Source organism: Phocoena phocoena, chromosome 12, assembly GCF_963924675.1.
Source record: "Phocoena phocoena chromosome 12, mPhoPho1.1, whole genome shotgun sequence".
Classification (NCBI taxonomy): domain Eukaryota; kingdom Metazoa; phylum Chordata; class Mammalia; order Artiodactyla; family Phocoenidae; genus Phocoena; species Phocoena phocoena.
The window spans coordinates 2,190,066-2,210,463 of record NC_089230.1 but is presented as its reverse complement, the minus strand read 5'-3'; positions in this window follow the sequence as shown (position 1 = coordinate 2,210,463).

Below are 20,398 nucleotides of genomic sequence, written 5' to 3'. Positions count from 1 at the left end.
AACCATCTTGGCGACATCACTCTCCCAAAATACTTCTTAGAAGAAACGTCCGCCAGGACTGCTCCCGAATTGTTACTGGATGAGGACAGTAATGTGATACTTTCCTCATAATCAAAGGGACCCAGTGGGGACAAGGGTGTCCCCACTGACTCACACTCCTGCAAACACGTGGTTGGGATGGGAAGACCATGGGAATTTCCAGGACCCTGGAAGGTGTCTTGACCTTTCAGTCAATTTCTGCACCATCGGTGATGTGTCCCCAGAGCCGTGAACCCCAGGCCAGGGCACCCCTCAAGTGGCCAAAGAGATGAGGAAGAATGACTCAAAAGACGCCAATAGTCATTTCACTCTCAATATTAACGTCAGTACCATTTCACTTTGAGGACAAAAGATGATTTTGTAGACCTGCTTAAATTTTCATGATCGCTTATTGGATAGCAAAGTGATGGAATGTTCTAGAGAACAGGGGACAGCTGATGTGGGGCGTGATTCTACCAGCCACTAGGTGTCACTGTTCTGTTACCCGCGTCGCATGGATTTGAGAGCTAAAGAATCACATTTAAAATCAGCAAACTTCCTGTTAAGGAGCTAAAGGTTACTCCTAATTTAAGGGAGTCCCATCAACGGTTTGCTCTTTTAAAGAAATGACTTATGTAAGAAGATTAATATCACCTTTCCTGACATTTAAATGTGACATCTTTCTTAATAAAAGCAGTGCCATATGAATTCGTATCTGTTCTATACATTAATTAAACTTTCACCTACATAAAGATGAAAAATGTATAGGTAGGGCATGGAACAAATTATTGCCTCAGTTAGGAATTCTTACACTTTGGAAATCAATGTACTCAGTGCTTTGTTTTTAAGGAAAAAAAAAAAAAAGAAAAGCGATTTATGTTAGCATGACTCTGGCTTGAGAAAGCGTCTTCTCATAGCAAGTCTTCCAAAGCGGCTAAAGCCTCGGAGCGGCAGCCTCGCCTGCTGTCCTCTGCGTTGAGACGGGGCGGGGACAAAGACGCTGGAGCTGGGCGGGGGTTCTTCTGGGCCGAGCCCTCCCTCTGTCAGCACCCTTTAGTTCATTCCCGTCACTTATCAGAGACAGCAGAGACCCTGAGGGAAACTCAGCTGAAGCAGGGCCACAAAAAGACATGAAACAGTCCAGCTATTATACTTCCACCCTCACAACACTCACACGTGGTATCAGCCCCCCGCCCTCTCAAGATTCTGGGTCTTCTCTGCCCTTGGGGTCCTGAGCACCCATTTCCACCTGGGACATTTGAGAGGCTTAACTCTGCAGCCAGAACCTTCCAGGGGAAGCTGCAGAGCCCCCTGCCCTGCGGCATCTGGTGAGGTCACACGCCCTCTGTTGAACTGAGACAGGAGGGGAAGGGGCAGGGCACAACCTTAAAAGAATGACATAGCCATTGAGGACGACATAAACTGGTTAGAACTAAGTACGCCCAAGATGGCAGAAGATTCAACTTCCAGTGGACCTTGAGCCTCAGCAGACGCTCATGGTAACACATCAGCTAAATGACGCGCCCACTGGTGCCATCACAGTTCCCAGGCCGACCACAGGAGGCCAAAAAGTGGGCGGTGGCCCAGTTCCTGGAAAGCCCCGCCCCTCCCCCAAAGAGTTGGAGTAACCCTCCCACTCATTAGCCCATGAAATTGCTCAGCTTGTGGAAACTAAGCACCCCACGCCTCGGGGCGCGCTAGCCTTTTCAGAGGGACCACATCCCGTCTATGGAACGGGTGTCTCTCTCAGTAAACATGTTTTCACTTGACTATGGCTTGATCTTGAGTCCTTTCCTGCTTGAAGCCAAGGACCCTCACTTGACAGCCCGTCCCAGGGACTCCCCTGAGACCTGGGACGTGACCATCCTCTCGTGCCCCGTTTTCCTGCAGCATCTTTGCAAAGGAAGAGGAAGCAGGTGGTCTTCTCTCCCTCCCCACTTTTCCTTTGGTTACAAAAAGTAGCTCACTAAGTTCTCGGGGCACAGCCCTCTCACCTACCCGTTGATGTCCCTCGCAACCGTCCTGTATTAATAAATCGACTTCTTGCCTACCGCTTTGCCTCTCGCTGAGTTCTTTCTGTGCTGGGACATGAAGAACCTGAGCTTCATTTAGAGCCTGAGCTGAGTTGTGTGGTTTCGGTTAGAAGATTGTGGGTTCGAGTCCCAGCTGAGGTGCGACCGGGTTCAAGGCCCCTCCTACCTAAGGCAGAGACTGTGGGTTCGAGTCCATCCGAAGGAGTGCGGTTTCAGAACCCGGTGGAGGCGGCCAGCAGGCCACAGCGACCACGCCTTTCACTCGCCCCATCAGCCGTGCAAAGTGGAATGAGTCAGAGGGGGCGATCTTCACCGCCCCCCGCCCTGGGGTATTCAGAGGGATGATGGCGGCTCCTGGGGTAGAATGAACACACTCGTGCGTGCCCAGACGCACACACACGTGCTGTGCACACAGGTGCACACACGCATGCACACCTTTCTCCCTTTCCAATGGGCCCTCTGCTGCCTTAGACAGAGAACTGCTTCCACAGTCATTGCGCGCGGCCTGTTGGGTGCCCACCTGTGCCAGGTGCCCCTCCCGGTGCTGGGGCTCCACACGGAAGGGATGGCGAGGGCTCCTGTACTAGCGGACGAACACGAAATAGACAGCGAAGCAAAGAGAAGAATCAGACGAATTCAGGGGAGGTATGTGTCATCCCCCAAATAAAGCAGGTCATCTGATAGAAAGTCTGGGGAGGCGGTCCTATTCGGTTCCCAGCCCCACATCTCCACAAAGTGGCAGAATACCCTCAAGCCACTGATACAGCCGCTCAGCTCCCCAGATGAAAACCTAGACAGGGTTCTCTCCACGGCAACCGAAAGTTCTGCAGCTCACAGCCCGGCGCGGTGAGCCCAGCACATCGGAGCAGGCAGCTCAAGCGAGGCCCGGCCGGGCGCTGAGTAGCTAAGGAATCTGAGGCCATAATTTGGACAGCCGAGGGCCAAATGCACATGGGCCCACGATGCCCGATGGGGGCAAAAGTGGTGACTATGCTGTAGTTTTCGATCGATCGGATGTTCCGTACGGGCAAAAGCACAGCGATGTAGCGTTACGTTGGTAAATTGCCAAAGACAATGTTGTGCCTTTGTGTCCACCACACACAAACATCTATAACATTTGAATTTTGTCCCCAAACCAAATAATGCCAAATAATTTGACCTAGTTCTGTGACCTCCTTAAGTCCCAGTCACCATCCTAGCGCGCGGCTTCTCAGTCTTGGAGAGCTTCCGAACGCTGAGATGTTTCCCTGGTTTGCTTTTGGTTGCGGGGAAATAACTCCTTTTGATAGGATGTTGGGGAATCACGTGGTCACACCTATTGTCGCTCCAGCAAGTGGCAGGAGCTGTTTGTAAATTACAGGTGCCCTGACAGCTGCTGACCTGGGAACTACTTTGGAAAAGTAGTTGGCAAGATGTAGAGAGAGAGAGACTGGAAGAGGACTTGGTGTGATTAAATGAGAACATTTTGTAAAGACCTCTATTGAAAACGATTGCGTGGGTTCTGAAGAAAAATGGTAGGAAATCATTTTAATGAAAAAGATCATCTACATCTGCGTGTATGCATGTAAGAATCTATACATATGGACACGCATCTATACAGGCACATGCATACCTACATGCAATGAGTCTGTAAGTAGATTCACATCAAACCCGTCTCTGGAGAACAGAACCTGTGGGGCTGGAGAAGCTCCAAGAGGTGTGGGAGGAGACAGAGCAGTAGCACCCTCTCTCTCTCCTTCCCTCGGCCACTCGTTTATTGATAGATTCAGCACAGGACACTTGGTTCTGGGAAGGGTACCGTTAGCCAGGCTGCCATCGGAGACACCGCCAGCAGTGGGCAACAGAAGCCAGACCGACCCCCGGAAATTCGGGAGTCCCTGTGCAGGTCTGGGTTTAGAAGTGGTTTTCAGACAATGGATGGGCATCACCTCATTTCAAAAGAGGGCTCATCCTTCATAGCTCTCCTCTCAAGTGAAGTAAATTCTTGCGATTTTTGATTGATTTTGCGACACTGGGCGTTTTGTGCTTTATTCAAAGATCAATTAGATACTGATTTCACAAGGAATTGGATTTACCTTTAGGTCAGTGAAGCTTCCAAACAAGACCCCCGCCCTGTTCCAGGATAGAATTCCCAACATTCCTAGTCCCAGATGTGCAGACCTGGGTCAGCATCCTGGCTTCAGAAGATAAGAACTGAAGTATGATTTTATGTTTTTTGGAATTTTATTTTATTTTATTTTTAAACAGCAGGTTCTTATTAGTTACCCATTTTATACATATTAGTGTATATATGAAGTACGATTTTTTTTAAAGTGAAAAAGAACACAGAATGGGAGAAAATACTTGTAAATGATGTATCTAATAAGGTTCTAGAATCAAGAATATATAAAGACTCTTACAACTCAACAATAAAAAGACAATAAAACTAAAAACTAGACATTTATTTAAAAAAGACATTTATCCAAACGGTCAATAAGCATATAAAAAGATGGGCAAGGTCATTAGTCATTAGGGTAAATGCAAATCAAAACCACAGCGCTTAAGAAACAATGTGTATACTTTTTAGTACAGAGTGGTATCTATCTATATATATTTTTTTCTCTATTAGATGAAGCTAGTTTAGTGCACTTCTCAAAATATCTATGTTTTTGATTATTTTTTGTCTTCTTGACCTGTTAGTAATTGAGAGAAATAATACTGAATCTCACACTATGATGGTGAATTTACCTGTTACTCCCTTGGTGAGCCATCAGTTTTGCTTTAAATATTCTAAAGCCTATTTTATTTCTTTTTTCCCTTTTTTTTTCAAAACGGTTTGTACGTTTTGACTGCTTTCATTTAATTCCCCCTTCCTCCCATCCTTTACCCCTGGTAACAACAAATCTGATCTCTTTTTCTATGATTTTGTTTGTTTGTTTTTTGAAGTATACTTGACCTACAACCCTATGTTAATTCCTGGTGCACAACATAGTAATTCGATATTTCTATATATTACAAAATAATCACCATCATAAGTCTAGTTGCCATCTGTCATCAATCAAAAATATTACATAATCATTGACTATACTCCCCACACTTTACATTTCATACATGATTCATTTATTTTAATACCTGGAAGTTTTGTCCTTCTTAATCTCTCTCACCTATTATTATTATTTTATTATTATTATTATTATTATTGGCCGTACCATGGCTTGCAGGATCTTAGTTCCCTGACCAGGTATTGAACCCGAGCTCCCTGCAGTGGAAGTGCTGAGTCCTAACCACTGGACCGCCAGGGAACTCCCTCTCTCGCCTATTTTTTTCCCTCCCCCAATCTCTCTGCCCTGTTTGTTCTCTGTATCTTTGACTGTTTCTGTTATGTTTATTTGTTTTGTTTTTTAGATTCCACGTATAAGTAAAATCATGTGGTATTTGTCTTTCTCTGCCTGACTTCTTTTACTTAATAAAGCCTATTTCTTTATAAGTTTAGATTTGTTATAACTTATTTTACTTAATAAAGCCTATTTCTTTATAAGTTTAGATTTGTTATAACTTATTTTACTTAATAAAGCCTATTTCTTTATAAGTTTAGATTTTTTATATCTTCTTATTGAGTTGACTCTTTTTTAAAAAGATTTTTTATTTTATTTTTGGCTGCATTGGATCTTCGTTGCTGTGCGCAGGCTTTCTCTAGTTGCCGCGAGCGGGGGCTACTCTTCCTTGTGGTGTGCGGGCTTCTCATTGCGGTGGCTTACTCTTACTGCGGAGCACAGGCTCTAGGCATGCAGGCTTCAGTAGTTGCGGCATGCAGGCTCAACAGTTGTGGCTCGCGGGCTCTAGAGTGCAGGCTCAGTAGTTGTGGCTTAGTTGTTCCACGGCGTGTGAGATCTTCCCGGACCAGGGCTCGAACCGGTGTCCCCTGCACTGGCAGGCAGATTCTTAACTACTGTGCCACCAGGGAAGTCCCTGAGTTGAATCTTTATAATTATTTAGTAACCCTATTTATTCAATAATGCTCTTACTTGTCTTAAAGAATTTTTGATACAGATATAATAATGATAAATTTCTAAAGATTGCTATTTGCTTAACATATACTTTTCCATACTTTTATTTGCAACTTTTTCATATTCTTATAATTTAGGTGTGTCTCAAGATGTAGCTGAATTTTTAAAGAATCTAATCTGAAAAATTCACCTATTCACTTGAAATTTAGTTCAATAATATTGTGACTATTGAAATATTTAAACTTATCTTTGTCAATATTATTTGTGTTTTTTCTTTGTCCTAATTTTTTACTTTTTGTTCTCCTATACAGTTTCTTTTTATTCGGTTGACTTTATACTTGTTTTCGTGCTCCATTTTCTCTCTATTTTAGAGATTAAGTACTCTTTTCCTACTCCTTGACTTTTAACTACACATATGTAACTAACCTCAAGTTAATTAATGCCTTAACCCTTCCATTTGAATAACAAGAATTTAAGAGCATCCTTCCCAATTTGTATGTTGCTGTCTTGTAGTATATTAGCTATTTTAAATTTAATCTCCCAAATTAAACTTCAATTTCTATGGGCAATGTTAATTTACATTTATTTGTATGCTCAACCATGTCTTTACTCATTATTCCTTCTTATGTGTCAGACCGTTCTACTGGATAACTTTCCCTTTTTTGAAGTTTATTATATAGAATTTCCTTTAGTGAGTTCTTCTTGGGTGGTAAAACCTCCCAGTTTTTTGTTTGTTTGTTTTAATCTTAAACTGTAATTATGGCACTGTTATTTTAAAAGCTGGGCATATAATTCTAGGTCAGCCCTTTGAACTGTGAAGATCTTCTAGATGCCTGTGTTTCAGAAGTTCACATCAGTCTAGTGCCATTCATTCGTGGGTGATCTGAGTTTTCTCTCTGGCTGCTTTTAAGAGCTTCTTTTGGTCTCCTCTCTTCTGTCTTGCATTAAGCCAGGATTTCTAAGCAGTGTAACGCAGCTCCAGATGTGGAATACCTCTAGATGGCTCTGATAGCAAATGCAAATCCTATCATCTCTCATCTAGTTTCCTAGAGGCCCATTCTTTTTTCAAAATGTCACTTGCTTTTCCATAAGTGCCCTTCCCTCCCTATAAAGTTGGGTCTGGAGACCTCAGGTTCCAACCATTGCTGTGAGTTACTCATCTCCAGGTGCTCCCACGTGTAAGTGCAATGCACACCTTAAACTTCTGTCATTTGTCTCTTGTTAATCTGCCTTTTGTGAGCCTAATTTACAGGGCCCCTGCAGACAACCTAAGAAGGTATTTTCTTCTCTACACTGCTCTCTTGTCCCCACTTTGCTCTCTGTAAAGCCCATACTCTGAACTAGCTGGCTGCCCTTCCTTTCTCTTTGTCTTTATTAAGCACGTGTCGTGCCTTCCTACCTGCCTTCCCTCCTACCCACCTCTCTCTGCCTGGCGAACTCTCTTTTAGAATTTAAGTCCTTGCAGAAAAATTACCTCGTCTCAAAGTCTTCTCCAATTCTTCCAGCCAGAGTAGGTACTGTGTGTTCTGTTCTCCCAGCATATTTGTTATAATGGTGTGTCTGTTATGCTATTCAGTGAACTGTAATGGAGTTTTTCATTGAACATTGCCCTCTCCCTTCACTGAACACTTGGCACACGCCATCCTCTGTAATAAAAACTCTACATACATGAATTCATTTAACACTCACAGTCTGTCATCACTCTCGTTTGTGCGGCACTTTATGTTTTGCCAAACACTTTATACTATTCATTTTGTACGAATGATACTGTGATGGACACAGGTAGTGCTGTGCCCTTAAATTTAAGGTAGAGGAACTGACTCTGCCCCTCACATCAAAGTCATGCCTTTCCCAGCACATCACATAGTCTGTACAGTTTCTGAGTTTCTTTTATTGGCCTTCAGATACCCTTGGAGTTTCACCTTTCAAATCACAGACTGGCTTCTAATTAACTACACAAGTGCAATCTGGTGCAAAATTAGAATTTAGTTTTCTTTTGTTAAAAGAGCACAATTTTCTTAGACTATTGTTCTGCTCTTGATAAGAGAGTGTGAAAAGTTTTTCTTTACCTTTTGGGTGATCTGCCTGGAAAGCAAAGATCTTGTGTCCTACCAAAACTTCCTGTGCTTCGTGTCTTTATCAGGTCTTTGCTTGGGAGAACTGAGTCTTCTCAATATTAAAAGAGCTAAATTTTATTCACAATTATGTAAACTTCTGTATTTGCCTTTAAAATCTCCCATTGTCCTTTGTTTCAACAGACAATTAAGCATTATTTCATAATGATCTGTGATCTTATTTGATCAAATGTTCAAATCTGTTGACATTTTTGACAACTTCCCCAAATCAAAGTTTGAATGGAATCTTTTTGACCTCAAACTAACTTTGAGATTTCCCAGAGGGACCCTGCTAAAAGACACGTGAAGTTAAACAAAACTAGAAGACAATCTACAGGATGGGAGAAAATATTTGCAAACGACGCCACCAGCATGGATTAATCTCCAAAGTATACAAGCAGCTCATGCAGCTCGATATCAAAAACCAAACAACCCAGTCAAAATGGGCGGAAGATCTAAATAGACATTTCTCCAAAGAAGACATACAGATGGCCAACAAACACATGAAAGGATGCTCACCACCGCTAATTATTAGAGAAACGCAAATCAAAACTACAGTGAGGTACCACTTCATACCAGTCAGAATGGCCATCATCAAAAAGTCTACAAACAATAAATGCTGGAGAGGGTGTGGAGAAAAGGAAACCCTCCTACACTGTTGGTGGGAATGTAAATTGGTACAGCCCCTATGGAGAACAGTATGGAGGTTCCTTAAAAAACTAAAAATAAAACTACCATACGACCCAGCAATCCCACTCCTGGACATATATCCAGAGAAAACCATAATTTGAAAAGATACATGCACCCCAATGTTCATTGCAGCACTATTTACAATAGCCAGGACATGGAAGCAACCTAAGTGTCCATAGACAGACGAATGGATAAAATATGGTATATATATATACAGTGGAAAAGCTATAAAAAGAATGGAACAATGCCATTTGCAGGAACATGGAAGTACCCTGAAATGATCATACTAAGGGAAATAAGCCAGACAGAAAAGATAAATATCGTATGACATAGCTTATATATGGAATCTGAAAAAAATATTGGGTTGGCCAAAAAGTTCATTTGGGTTTTCCGTATGTTATGGAAAAACCCCGAATGAACTTTTTGGCCAGCACAATAGATACAAAGAAATTTATTTACAAAATAGAAATTGACTCACAGACATAGAAAACAAACTTATGGTTACAAAAGGGGATGGGGGGAGGGATAAATTAGGAGTTTGGGGTTAACGTATACACACCACTATATATGAAATAGATAATCAACAAGGACCTACTGTAGAGCACAGGGAACTCTACTCAATGTCTTGTAACAGCCTATAATGGAAGAGAATGTAAAAAAAGAATGTATATATATTTATAACTGAATCACTTTGCTATACATCTGAAACTAAGACAACATTGTAAATCAACTATATTTCAATAAAAAATTTTTTTAAAAGATACATGAAGTTAATCTGGTATGTGAAATTATGTGGGAAGTATCAAATAGGAACTGATGATAAACCTTCTTAGTTTACATGTGTATAAATATTTCTCAGTAATATGGGTATCCAGAAACTGTTTGAACTTCATAGAAATTTGTCAATACCCACATTGTCCAGTTATTATCTGAAACTGTTGTGTGGCACAGAAATAACTAACTTTTCTTATCAAATGCACTCTCATCAAATCTCTAACCATGGTGATTTTTTTTTTTTTTTTGTGGTACGCGGGCCTCTCACTGTTGTGGCCTCTCCCGTTGCGGAGCACAGGCTCCGGACGCACAGGCTCAGCGGCCATGGCTCACGGGCCCAGCCGCTCCAAGGCATGTGGGATCCTCCCGGACCGGGGCACGAACCTGTGTCCCCTGCATCGGCAGGCGGACTCTCAACCACTGCGCCACCAGGGAAGCCCCACAGAGAGGAATTTTAACAAGAACATCCTGGCCAGCCCTCCTGTGAATGACTGCAGGGAGGAAGAAATGAACACATCCCCTCTGGAGGCTGCCCCGGAACCAGGAAGTGTTTGACTTTACTCCCTCCCCTTTTACTATAAAAAGAGCCTGAATTCTAACTCAGGCAAGATGGCTCTTTGGGGCACGAGCCCACCATCTTCTTTGTCTGCTGGCTTCCTGAATAAAGCCGCTATTCTTTGCCCCAACAAAAACCTGTAGACAGGTTCCTCCGTGTCTATACACCTTCATACTATAGTGAACTATGGAACTCTCTTCCAAGAACTGGCCCTTTAATCTAAAATCTTTAGGTAGCTAAAGGGGGAGGTAAAAAGAAAAACTTCTTGAGTCTTCTGTTTCTTAAAAATAAGGTGCTAGGACTTCCCTGGTTGCACAGTGGTTAAGAGTCTGCCTTCCAAGGCAGAGGACATGGGTTCAAGCCCTGGTCCGGGAAGATCCCACGTGCCACGGAGCAACTAAGCCCGTGTGCCCCGACTACTGAGCCTGCGCTCTAGAGCCCTCAAGCCATAAGTACCGAAGCCCGTGCGCGGGAAGCCGGTGCCCCGCAACAAAAGAAGCTACCGCAAGGAGAAGCCCGCGCACCTCAACGAAGAGTAGCCCCTGCTCGCTGCAACTAGAGAAAGCCCACACGTAGCAATGAAGACTGAACGCAGCCAAAAATAAAAAAATAAGGTGCCTAAAATAAATGTCACTGCACAGAGACACATTCTGGGGTGGTAAATTTTCCTCCCCTACACCCTGCAAATTCCAGCCTTGGCTCTAGAGTCCCGAGTCCACGTGGGCACAGGAAGGCCCTGCCAGGCCCATCCATCTGCTGCCCGGGAGCTGGGCCTGGGTGAGGGTCCAGGTCCCCTGGTCCTCAGCGCCCTGCGCTGTCCCTCTGGAGCCGGTGTGAGCCCAGCTGTGGGCTCCACAAGGGAGGTCGCTCAAGGCGTCCTAACTCAGCCTGCCTCAGGCTTTCTTTGAATCCCTTAAAGACTGGGATATCAATAATGTTTTTTAATTGTCATTTGAAACAGCAGGACCGAAAATGCCCCAAACTGCCCACATTCCTTCTTAAACATGTCAACTGAGAAAAAGTACAACGTGAGAGTCGTGAGTTAAGTTTTATTTGGGGCAAAACACGGACTATGGCCCGGGAGACAGCATCTCAGATAGCTCTGAGGAACCGCTGCAAAGAGGCCGGGGGAAGGTCAGCGTTGCTACGATTTTAGAGAAGGGGGCACGTGCGTCAGGCACACGTGGTGGCAGAGGCCGGCTGCCGGTCACGAGGAGCAGACGTCACCGCTCATGATTTTACTGCTTTTCTAGATACCGGGAGATGCAAGAATTGGGCTCCTAAAATCTTCTCCTGAAAATATCTAACTGCCCGAAGGCTGTTCTGCCAGCTTTTCCCGGAGCACAGAGCGCCTCGTCCCTGCTCTCCACCCTGAGCTCCTTTCAGGTTGCTGTAGGTCAGTGGCCGTAGCAGTTTGCGACTTAGTCTTTATAGAGGCAGACGGCAAGTGCCAATTTTTAGCTGGCAAACACATGAAGCCCTTTGAAACAAAAACTCAGGAACAGGGTGCCTCCTGCCTTCTCTGAAGACAGAACTCGGGGTGCTGTTGCAATGAAGCTAGTGTAGGGAGCAGAAGGGGTCACCCTGAAATATACCTCTTTGGAGTATTAATTATTTTAAGGTGATTATTTATAAGAAACAGCAGACATGGAAAAAACTCTGAAACTGAGTAGGTTTGTAAGGGTGTCTCCCTTTCTATACCTGGAAGAGGAAGGTGACCATATCTCTAGAAACTCTTTATCAGTGGAGAAGGCAAGACTTAAATCTGCGTCACAATCGTCTTTATTTACTGCACTTTTCCTGGTGACTTCCCATAACTGACTCTCCCCATCTCAACATCCTCTTTTATCTTTATGGTATTTAAGGTGAGGGTTTTGGCCATTGTGAAAAGTTTCTCAGTTTTCCTGGGGGGTCTCCCATGTATACATGTTATTAAAGTTTTGTTTGATTTTCTCCTGTTAATCCGTCTCATGTCAGTTTAATTCTTAGACCAGCCAGAACCTAGAAGGGTAGAGGACAACATTTTCCCCCTCAATATTAGCTCTTCCCCTGTAAAGCGCTTTCTTTTCCCCAGAAGCAAGGGTGCACTTGTATCCCCCAGCCTCTACAGATCTCTGAAAGGGAACGCACCTGGGCTTATAGCAGCCCACGCAAGGTTAGGCTGGGTGATGAGTCTGCTACACGAGGCGGGGACGGGGTTCCTTTTGCTGATGGTAGGAGCTGGTCCTCTGCTTTTGAACATCTCATTTACATATGAGTGGGCAACTTGAAAGATGAGCTTGGGCTGTGAAACCTGATGCTGACAGCTATCAATAAAAGTCAGTGATGTGAGCTGACGGTGAGCTGGGGCTTCTGCGACTCATGGAAAGCAAATGTCTTCTTGAGCTCACAGTGGCATTTGCTTTCTTGGATTTCCTTGAGAACGTATTTTATTACACCGTCTCACGGTAAATTATGGATCGCCTGGCATTGTCGTCTAGGTATTTCATATAGTCTTATTTTCCCAGATAATTCAGATTCGAATTCAACTGGCGTCATGTAACTGGGCCAAACTTGGGTCCACTCGCCAGAGCAGTAAAGCCAATCCACTGACCCCGGGCTGTGGGGAAGGAAAGTGCAAGTGTTTACTGCAGGCGCCAAGCAAGGAATCCAGACAGCTTGTGCTCAAAACACCTGAACTCCTCCGTGGGTCTCAGGAAAGCATTTTCAAAGGCCAACTGAGGGAGGAGGTGGTCCCAGGGTGTGTGATCAGCTTGTGCACAGTTCTGATTGGTTGATGGTGAGGTCACAGGGCGGGGTCACAGGGGTTCACATGATCAATCCTTAGGTGCCAGTAGGGCTGGGGGCTATGTGCCCATGGTCGTCAAGTAGTTAATTTCTTCCATTTGGTGGTGGTTTTAGCATCTGTAAAACAACTCTGGAAAGGTGCATCAGATCCTATGATCTGGGTACTTCAGAGCGGAGCTGCTGAGGACCTGGGGGAGTGGCCTGTCCCAGGAAGGCCCCATTGGGTCCTGCCCGGTCACACTACTTTGAACCACAGAGCAGGGTGTTCCAAGCCCTTCACACACTGCACCCTCTTTCACTCTCCAAGGACAAGGGTCTGGCTGCTTTGCTGTCTGGCACCTTGCGGAGCACACAATTGGTGCTCACTAAATTCTTTGACCCCCGATTTTCCTGTGGTAGTGCCCCGCCTGAGGCAAACTATGCAAATATTTTCTGCAGAAGTGCTGTAAGTATTGGATCTTTCCTACGGTCATACTCGGAACAGAATCAAGGAGAAAGTATGCTTTCTGATTCCTGGAAGCCCAGAATCTAAAATGGTCACTCACATGTGACAGAGTATTAACCATGGACCAAAAGTCTAAACAGTATAATGCTGTCCACTGAAAAAAATGCACAACCTGAAAGTTGAGAATTACGTTTTATTTGCTGGACCTTCTGAGGACTTTAGTCTGGAAGACAGCTTCTCCGATGGCTCTGAGGGACTGCTCCCAAGAGGTTAGGGGGGAGCCAGGATATGTGCAACGGAAACCAGGTAGTCAGAACATCAAAAGAGTACTGCTAATTAAAGAAAATCAGATATTTCAAGTTAATGGATTTAGCTCTTTTCTGTGTATGGGAAGATGCAAGTGTCCGGGTCATTGAAGTCAGTCTTTTTTTTTTTTTTTACATCTTTATTGGAGTATAATTGCTTTACAATGGTGTGTTAGTTTCTGCTTTATAACAAAGTGAATCAGTTATACATATACATATGTTCCCATATCTCTTCCCTCTTGCGTCTCCCTCCCTCCCACCCTCCTTATCCCACCCCTCCAGGCGGTCACAAAGCATCGAGCTGATCTCCCTGTGCTATGCGGCTGCTTCCCACTAGCTATCTATTTTACATTGATATGCGCCTTAGCTACCTGGGGCCGGCATTCTGTTCTTTCCCATCCTGAGTACCCTCAGGGTGCACCTTTGGGGACGGCTGCAACATCCTTTGTTTACTGATATGGCAGCAACATTCTTCATTCACAATACATTCTGTGCATTGTGTCTGTATATTATGTCTGAAAGAAAATCTTCAGAGAAAGGTAAAATCACGATGTGTCGTGCAGAAAGAAATTTTTCTCTGTCCTTTTAGAGAAAAGTAACAGGGGTGTCCCCTCAGTGGAGGGGCCCTGAGGAACTCCCTCTCTCTCTTAAGATGTCCCCACGTGAGCTTGTAGGAAATGCTGAGTCATAATGTTAGTGGAACCACTGACAGAAACCACCCACCCTGGCCAGGCACCGTAGTAACCAGTTGCATGAGTCATCTTACAACAGGAGGTAAGGACCTTGGAACTAACAAGCTACCACCAACCGGAAGAATTTGGGAAAGGTCAAAAGGAGGGAGGAGACTTCAGTCCGTATGTCCTACCAGTCTCCCAGAATCCTCCTGGCTGGAATCCATCTTGACTGAGTGATGCACATGCCACCAAGGAGGATCCTGAGTCAGAATGATCAGCCAGAGACAACCTGGAAACGAATCCCATCACCATAAACCCTGAGACTGCTTACACTGCTGCTCTCCACCAGGGCGCCCCTTCCCAATAAAGTCTCCTGCTTTGTCAGCACGTGTGTCTCCGTGGACAATTCATTTCTGGGTGTTAGACAAGAGCCCACTCTCGGGCCCTGGAAGGGGTCCCCCTTCCTACAACAATGACATACTTAGCAGGTGAATTTATAAAAATCCAAAGAAACCAGTGTATACAAAAGAATAATTACATTGTTTTCCAATTTTGCTGTATTGCTAAACCCAACATTTTTCAGAGTGCAACATCTACCTGAAAGGGGGATAAAGGTTGGGTCACAAAACCTCGAGCATTTCATCTCAAGAGTAATCGATAGAGAATGGCTGGCAAAAGTTTTTAAGTTTTTAGGAAAAAGCTTTTATCTTCCTGCAGTGGATACTATTCTTAAATTCTAATCTCAACGCGCCCGGGGCCCATCCTTGTTGCTTTTCCCCTAATTCCAGGGAATTCAGCTCAGATCCAAATCGAAGGAAAGACTCATTCTTGGGATACCAGAGCCTGTCCTTCGGGAGGAACAGGGCATCCGTTCCGAGTGGAACAGAAACAAAGGCAGAGAGATTGACTCAACGGCGATACGTCCCGTCTGGGCTCCGGGCTGTGGCAGAGGAGTGATTGAGGAGAAACCAGCCGGCCTGGGGGGCTTTGCCTGCTCAGGTGACTGACACAGGCTGGGACTCTGACCACATTTGTGCAGACGCACGGGAAAGTCATCTCCTCCAGGTGGTGAAGAGCCAGGCCCCAGAGCCCGTTGGCTGCACTGCCCCTTGGGGCTGGATTCTGGAGGGGCGGGGGGGTGTCACCCCAGATAAGCCGCTCTGGCACAGGGAAGATTTTGAGCTGAAAGCATTGAGAAAAAGTAAATACAAGAAAAACTCTCCCGCACCCCCATCAGTAAGGGCCAGACTATTCTTAATTATGAGATGACTCTAGACTCTTCTCAGCCCGGAGGTGGCACCGAGGAACCTGCGTGACAGCCTCCGCCCCTCCCTGAGACACCCTCACCTCCCGTCAGCGCCCCATGCATCTGCCGTTCCATCTTTCGCTGCGTCTGGAAGCTCGAGGTCCCTGTCCTCTGGCCTGTCCCTTCTCTCCAAGCCTGTTGTTCTTTTGCGGGGAGGCTGTGTGAGCTGTGGGTTCCCACCACCCTGAGTTCCGCGTCTCTGAGTTCTCGGTGTAGACACGCCACGCACGCTTTAGTAACTTCTGTTTCTTTTTCTCCTGTTCCTCTCTCTCAAGTCAGCCTAATTTGCAGCCTCTGCAGTGACCCTAAGATGCGTGAGACTTGAGGTGCCCTGGGAGGTGGCGAGTGGCCACCAGGTGTCAGGAAAGTCCACGTCTGGGGGCTCGTACTTGGAGACTGACCTGCATTCTCTGGGCAACCTTGAGAATCGCCTGGAGAATGGAGGGATGTGAAGAGGCCACACCCCATTAGACAGACAGACAGAAAGACAGACAGAAAGCCAGCAGAGCCCAATGTCCCTGAAGCAGCCAGCTGCCTCCACAGGGACCGAGGCTCCCCCGGGCCGGCAGCTGTCCCGGGTGGCCGGGTAACAGGCTGACGCGGCCTCACAGGGGGCCCCAGAGACGTCTCGCAGTGCTTCATCAGGATCGCCAGCAGTGCCGTGAGGAGTGAGGAGAGAGACCCCAAGTGCCTCCAAGGGCAGCGTCCTGAACAAGGCAAGCTGTGCCCAGGGCCTGCCCCAAGGACCCCTGTGTCACGCTTGCTGGGCCCTCTGTGGTTGAGAACTGGGGCCTGGCCTATCGTGGACAACGTGCTGGGGTCATCGGCTGGGTCTGGGGGCAGCGTGTACGGGGGACTCACTTCTCTCTCCACTGAGAGATGCTTCCTCCAGGTGCTGAGGGAAGGGTCCTGACCAAGCAGTTTTCACTGACAGTACGAGCTTAGGGAGAGCGTACTTCACAGACGTCTCATCACGTCCTTACTGAGCACAGCAAGGCCCTCTGCTTGGCCGTTTTGCTGTTGGGTGTGAGGATGAGAAACAAAGCCCGAGGCTGGGGAGGTGCCCGAAGCGGGGTGGGAGGTAACGGGGCCTGGATCCCAGCCCTTCTCTAGATGGGTGCAGATCTGGTAAGACCATCATTTCAGGAAGTATCAACTGTCACCCAAGGAGATTTTACAAGACGTGACAGGAATCATCACCTCCCACGTAGACCTGTAGCTGACGTGTGACTGAGAAAGGAAGGGCCCCCGTGTGGGACGTGGGAACATGGGCAGCAGAAAGAAATCACCGCGCCTGCAGCCAAGGGGACCCGCTGTCGCCGCACGCACGTGGTTGCTTTGGCTGGGAGGATGGAGGGCCAATGGCTCTGATCTGTTAAAATACAAAAGTAGACTGAGTAATGCAAAGATCCAATTGGCCTTATTCAGTGATTCGCGTATCTGGCAGCACCCCTTAGAGCAACGAGAAGGGAGCTCTGAGGAAGGACCCAAAAGACAGGGTTTTACAGGGGGCGGGGTGAGGGGGCAGGGAGATGTCACAAGAGGAGGAAAGGGACTGCTCCAGGCCAGGCCGCCTTCTTCTGGGGGAAGGAAGACAGGGGTCTAATCACACCAGTGACCTCACGGGTGCTGACCAGGCATTTCGGACGGTCTCTTTAAAGGTCCCGTTTCTGGGAGAGCTTGAAACTGCAATGAACAGAAATCAGCAGAAGTTGCTGTCCTGGCGGGGGAGAAATGACTCCATTCTGGGCTTGTTATTTCTTTTTAATAGATCTTTCTATTAAAGATGGAAAGATGGTGGTGCCTGAGTCTGCGCCACCAAATCGAAGGAGGGTTTGCAAAGCGCACGTCTGAGTCTTTGAAACGTCAAGTCAGAAGAAATCTTGGTCCTGCCTCACACGCCAAAGGTTCTGGTTGCACGTGGGTCCTTGCAGTGGCCAGAACCTGGTGCAATATCAGAGCCAAAGCCGCCCCAGCCAGCCTGGCAAGGAAGCATCTCCAGGTGTGGCCTCCTGCCTTCACACACCTGGACCAGGGAGGGCTGCTCTGTGGCTTGGCAGCCAAGGGTCTGATCACTGCTTTGTTCCTCACATGCCCGAAGAGGTCAGCCGTCACAGGTGACAATCCCTGACCCCTGAGGGCGGGAACTGCGGGAAGGAAGGGACACACACGTGCACACATGCACATGCCGACTGAACATCGGCACTTGCCATCTGCCTCTACAATGATCAAATCACAGGCTGCTGTGACCGCTGGCCTTCCACACCCCATGCAAGGAGTGACCAGCAGAAACCTGCAAGAATGTGCGCTTGATTGCCTGTACCCACCTTCACCAAAATCACACATACACTGACCTTCCCCGCTACCTCTTTGGAGCAGCTCCTCAGAGCTGTCTGAAGTGCTGTCTCCTGGGCTATAGTCCACATTTTGCCCCAAATAAACCCTAACTCACAACTCTCACGCTGTGTATTTTTTTCATCGACGTGTACACACACATGTGTGCACACACACGTGCACATACATGCGTGTACACACTCACACACACACACAGTTTCTCTTTGCAAACTGTGTAGCCGTCCTCAGCCCCATCTCTGCGTGGGGGAAGCCCCGGACCGGCAACCTCCCTTCACTTTCTCTGCCAAACGCTGGTCCTGTCTCCCCCCTACCCCTTGCCCTTGGCTGCCTGTCCCCCTTGGAAACCTCCCAAGTCTGCCATTTCTGGGAAGCAAGTCACCGGTATTCTGGTCTGCAGCCCGCAAGACTCTCTTTCCCCTCATGTGAGAGATGAATCGTTAGTGGGGTTTCTAAGGCCTCCAGGGCATGGCTTTTGCCCCACGAGGTGAGGAAGCCCGTGGATCTGTCCGTCGTGGGGATGGATGGCCGGCAGACAGCCCTTCCCCTTGGCCGTCCTGTCTGAGATTTCAGGGCTGATTAGGGCCACAGGCCAGCGGTTGGGTCTGGGGACTGTGTGTTTTGAAATCACATTGATCGGGGAGAAGAAGTGGGATTTTGTCCCGTGCCAGCTCCTCGGGTGAGTCATCACCTCTGATGGCAGATACGAGACAGCGGCAGACGTGACTCCGCTGAGATGGTGTCAGGCCACTGGCCTCGGGGCTTCCCCCCGCCCCTGTGCACGGAGGTCAGAGGTGTGAGTGTAAGGGTGTCATGTGAAGCAGACAGCCAGTGCCTGGTTCACTGCGGTGGCTTGTGGGAGAGCCTCGTGAGTGTGTGTGTGTGTGCACGCGTGTGAGACACAGGTGGTGTGTAATGTACGAGCTGCATTTCCTATGGTCCATTTTGCCCCTGCTTCTGGGGACCCTAGTTGGGCCCGGTGGTGCCTTTGGTAAAGGAGCTTCCTGCCCAGGCCAAGCCCTTTAATCACCTTCTTCTGACTCAGAGCATCTCAGAGTCCATTTGAAAGGGGCGCTTGCAGCTCCTTCTTTGCTCTGATCTCTGAAACAGGCCCCAATTCCATCTGCTCTGCACTCCCCATGTGAGGAATATTATCCAGCCACGACAAAGAAAGAACTCCTGTCGTTTGCATGGATGGACCAGAGGGTGTCTGGTGAAATGAGCCAGACACAGAAAGGCAAACACTGCCTGTCTTACCTGTGTTGCATCAAAAGCAGTCCAGCTGCCGGGCCAGAGCAGGGCGGTTGTCACCAGCGGCTGGGGCAGGGAATGGGGAGATGTCGGTCGAAGGACGCAAACCTCCACTTAAAAGGTAAGGACGTCCTGGGATCAGGTGCCAGCATGGGGCCTGTAGTTAGTAATAGGTTTCTGTGTACTTGAAATTTGCTCAGAGGGTAGGTTTAAGTGTTCTCACCATCACCAGTGGCTATGTGGGGTGTGGATGTGTCAGTGAACTTGGTGTGCTAGACAGTTTCCACGTATTCCTACTCAAAACACCATGTGTACACCTTACATATGTAAGTTTCATTTGTCACTTATACCCGGATCAAGCTGGGCAAAAGAAATTAACGTTTTTAAAAAGGTGGGCCCTGCTCTGTGGGTGCCCCCAGGGCCGGGACTTAGGGACATGCTGGTGTCTGGCACCCAGAGACAGGCTGCGGGGCCGACCTCAGGACCAGGAGTCCGCCGGCCCTGGCGGGGCCCCTGCTTCCTGCCTGGAGCCTATGCTCTGTGCATTTCTGCCTGGGCGTGCAGCTGCCAGACACATAATTATGAGCTCCTAGGGAGTGATACCAGCCTGGTTCCTACTGGGAGCGACTCCGTCATCCTGACAATCGTGGGACCGGAGCCCTCTTGGGATTAGGTGTCGGTGTGATAGACACGTTTGTCCCGGTGTCCTGATTTTGATCCCCTTGGTGTACCAGATGAAGCTGGCGGGGTGGAGGGAATGTTACTTGGCAAGAATGACAACGGCAGATGGCAGAAGACGGGGCGTAGCCCGCTGCAGAGTCATGGCGCTGCCCTCACTGTATATCATGGGCAGTTGTGAGGACTTTTGTGCCACACAAATGAGCAAAGGGATGGAGACGTTTCAGAGAAAGGCAGCGAAGATAATCAGAGAGGCGAGAGCCTGTCTTAAAAGAGGCCAGACAGATGCTTGATAAATATTTGGTTTGTCAAATATTTGGGGGTGGTCAAGGCACACCCCCAAATTTCATGTCCTGTGATCTTGGCGTGAACACAGCAAGGCAGGCAGTGTTATTTCTCACTCGGTGTAGACAAGAAAACCAGGGCTTG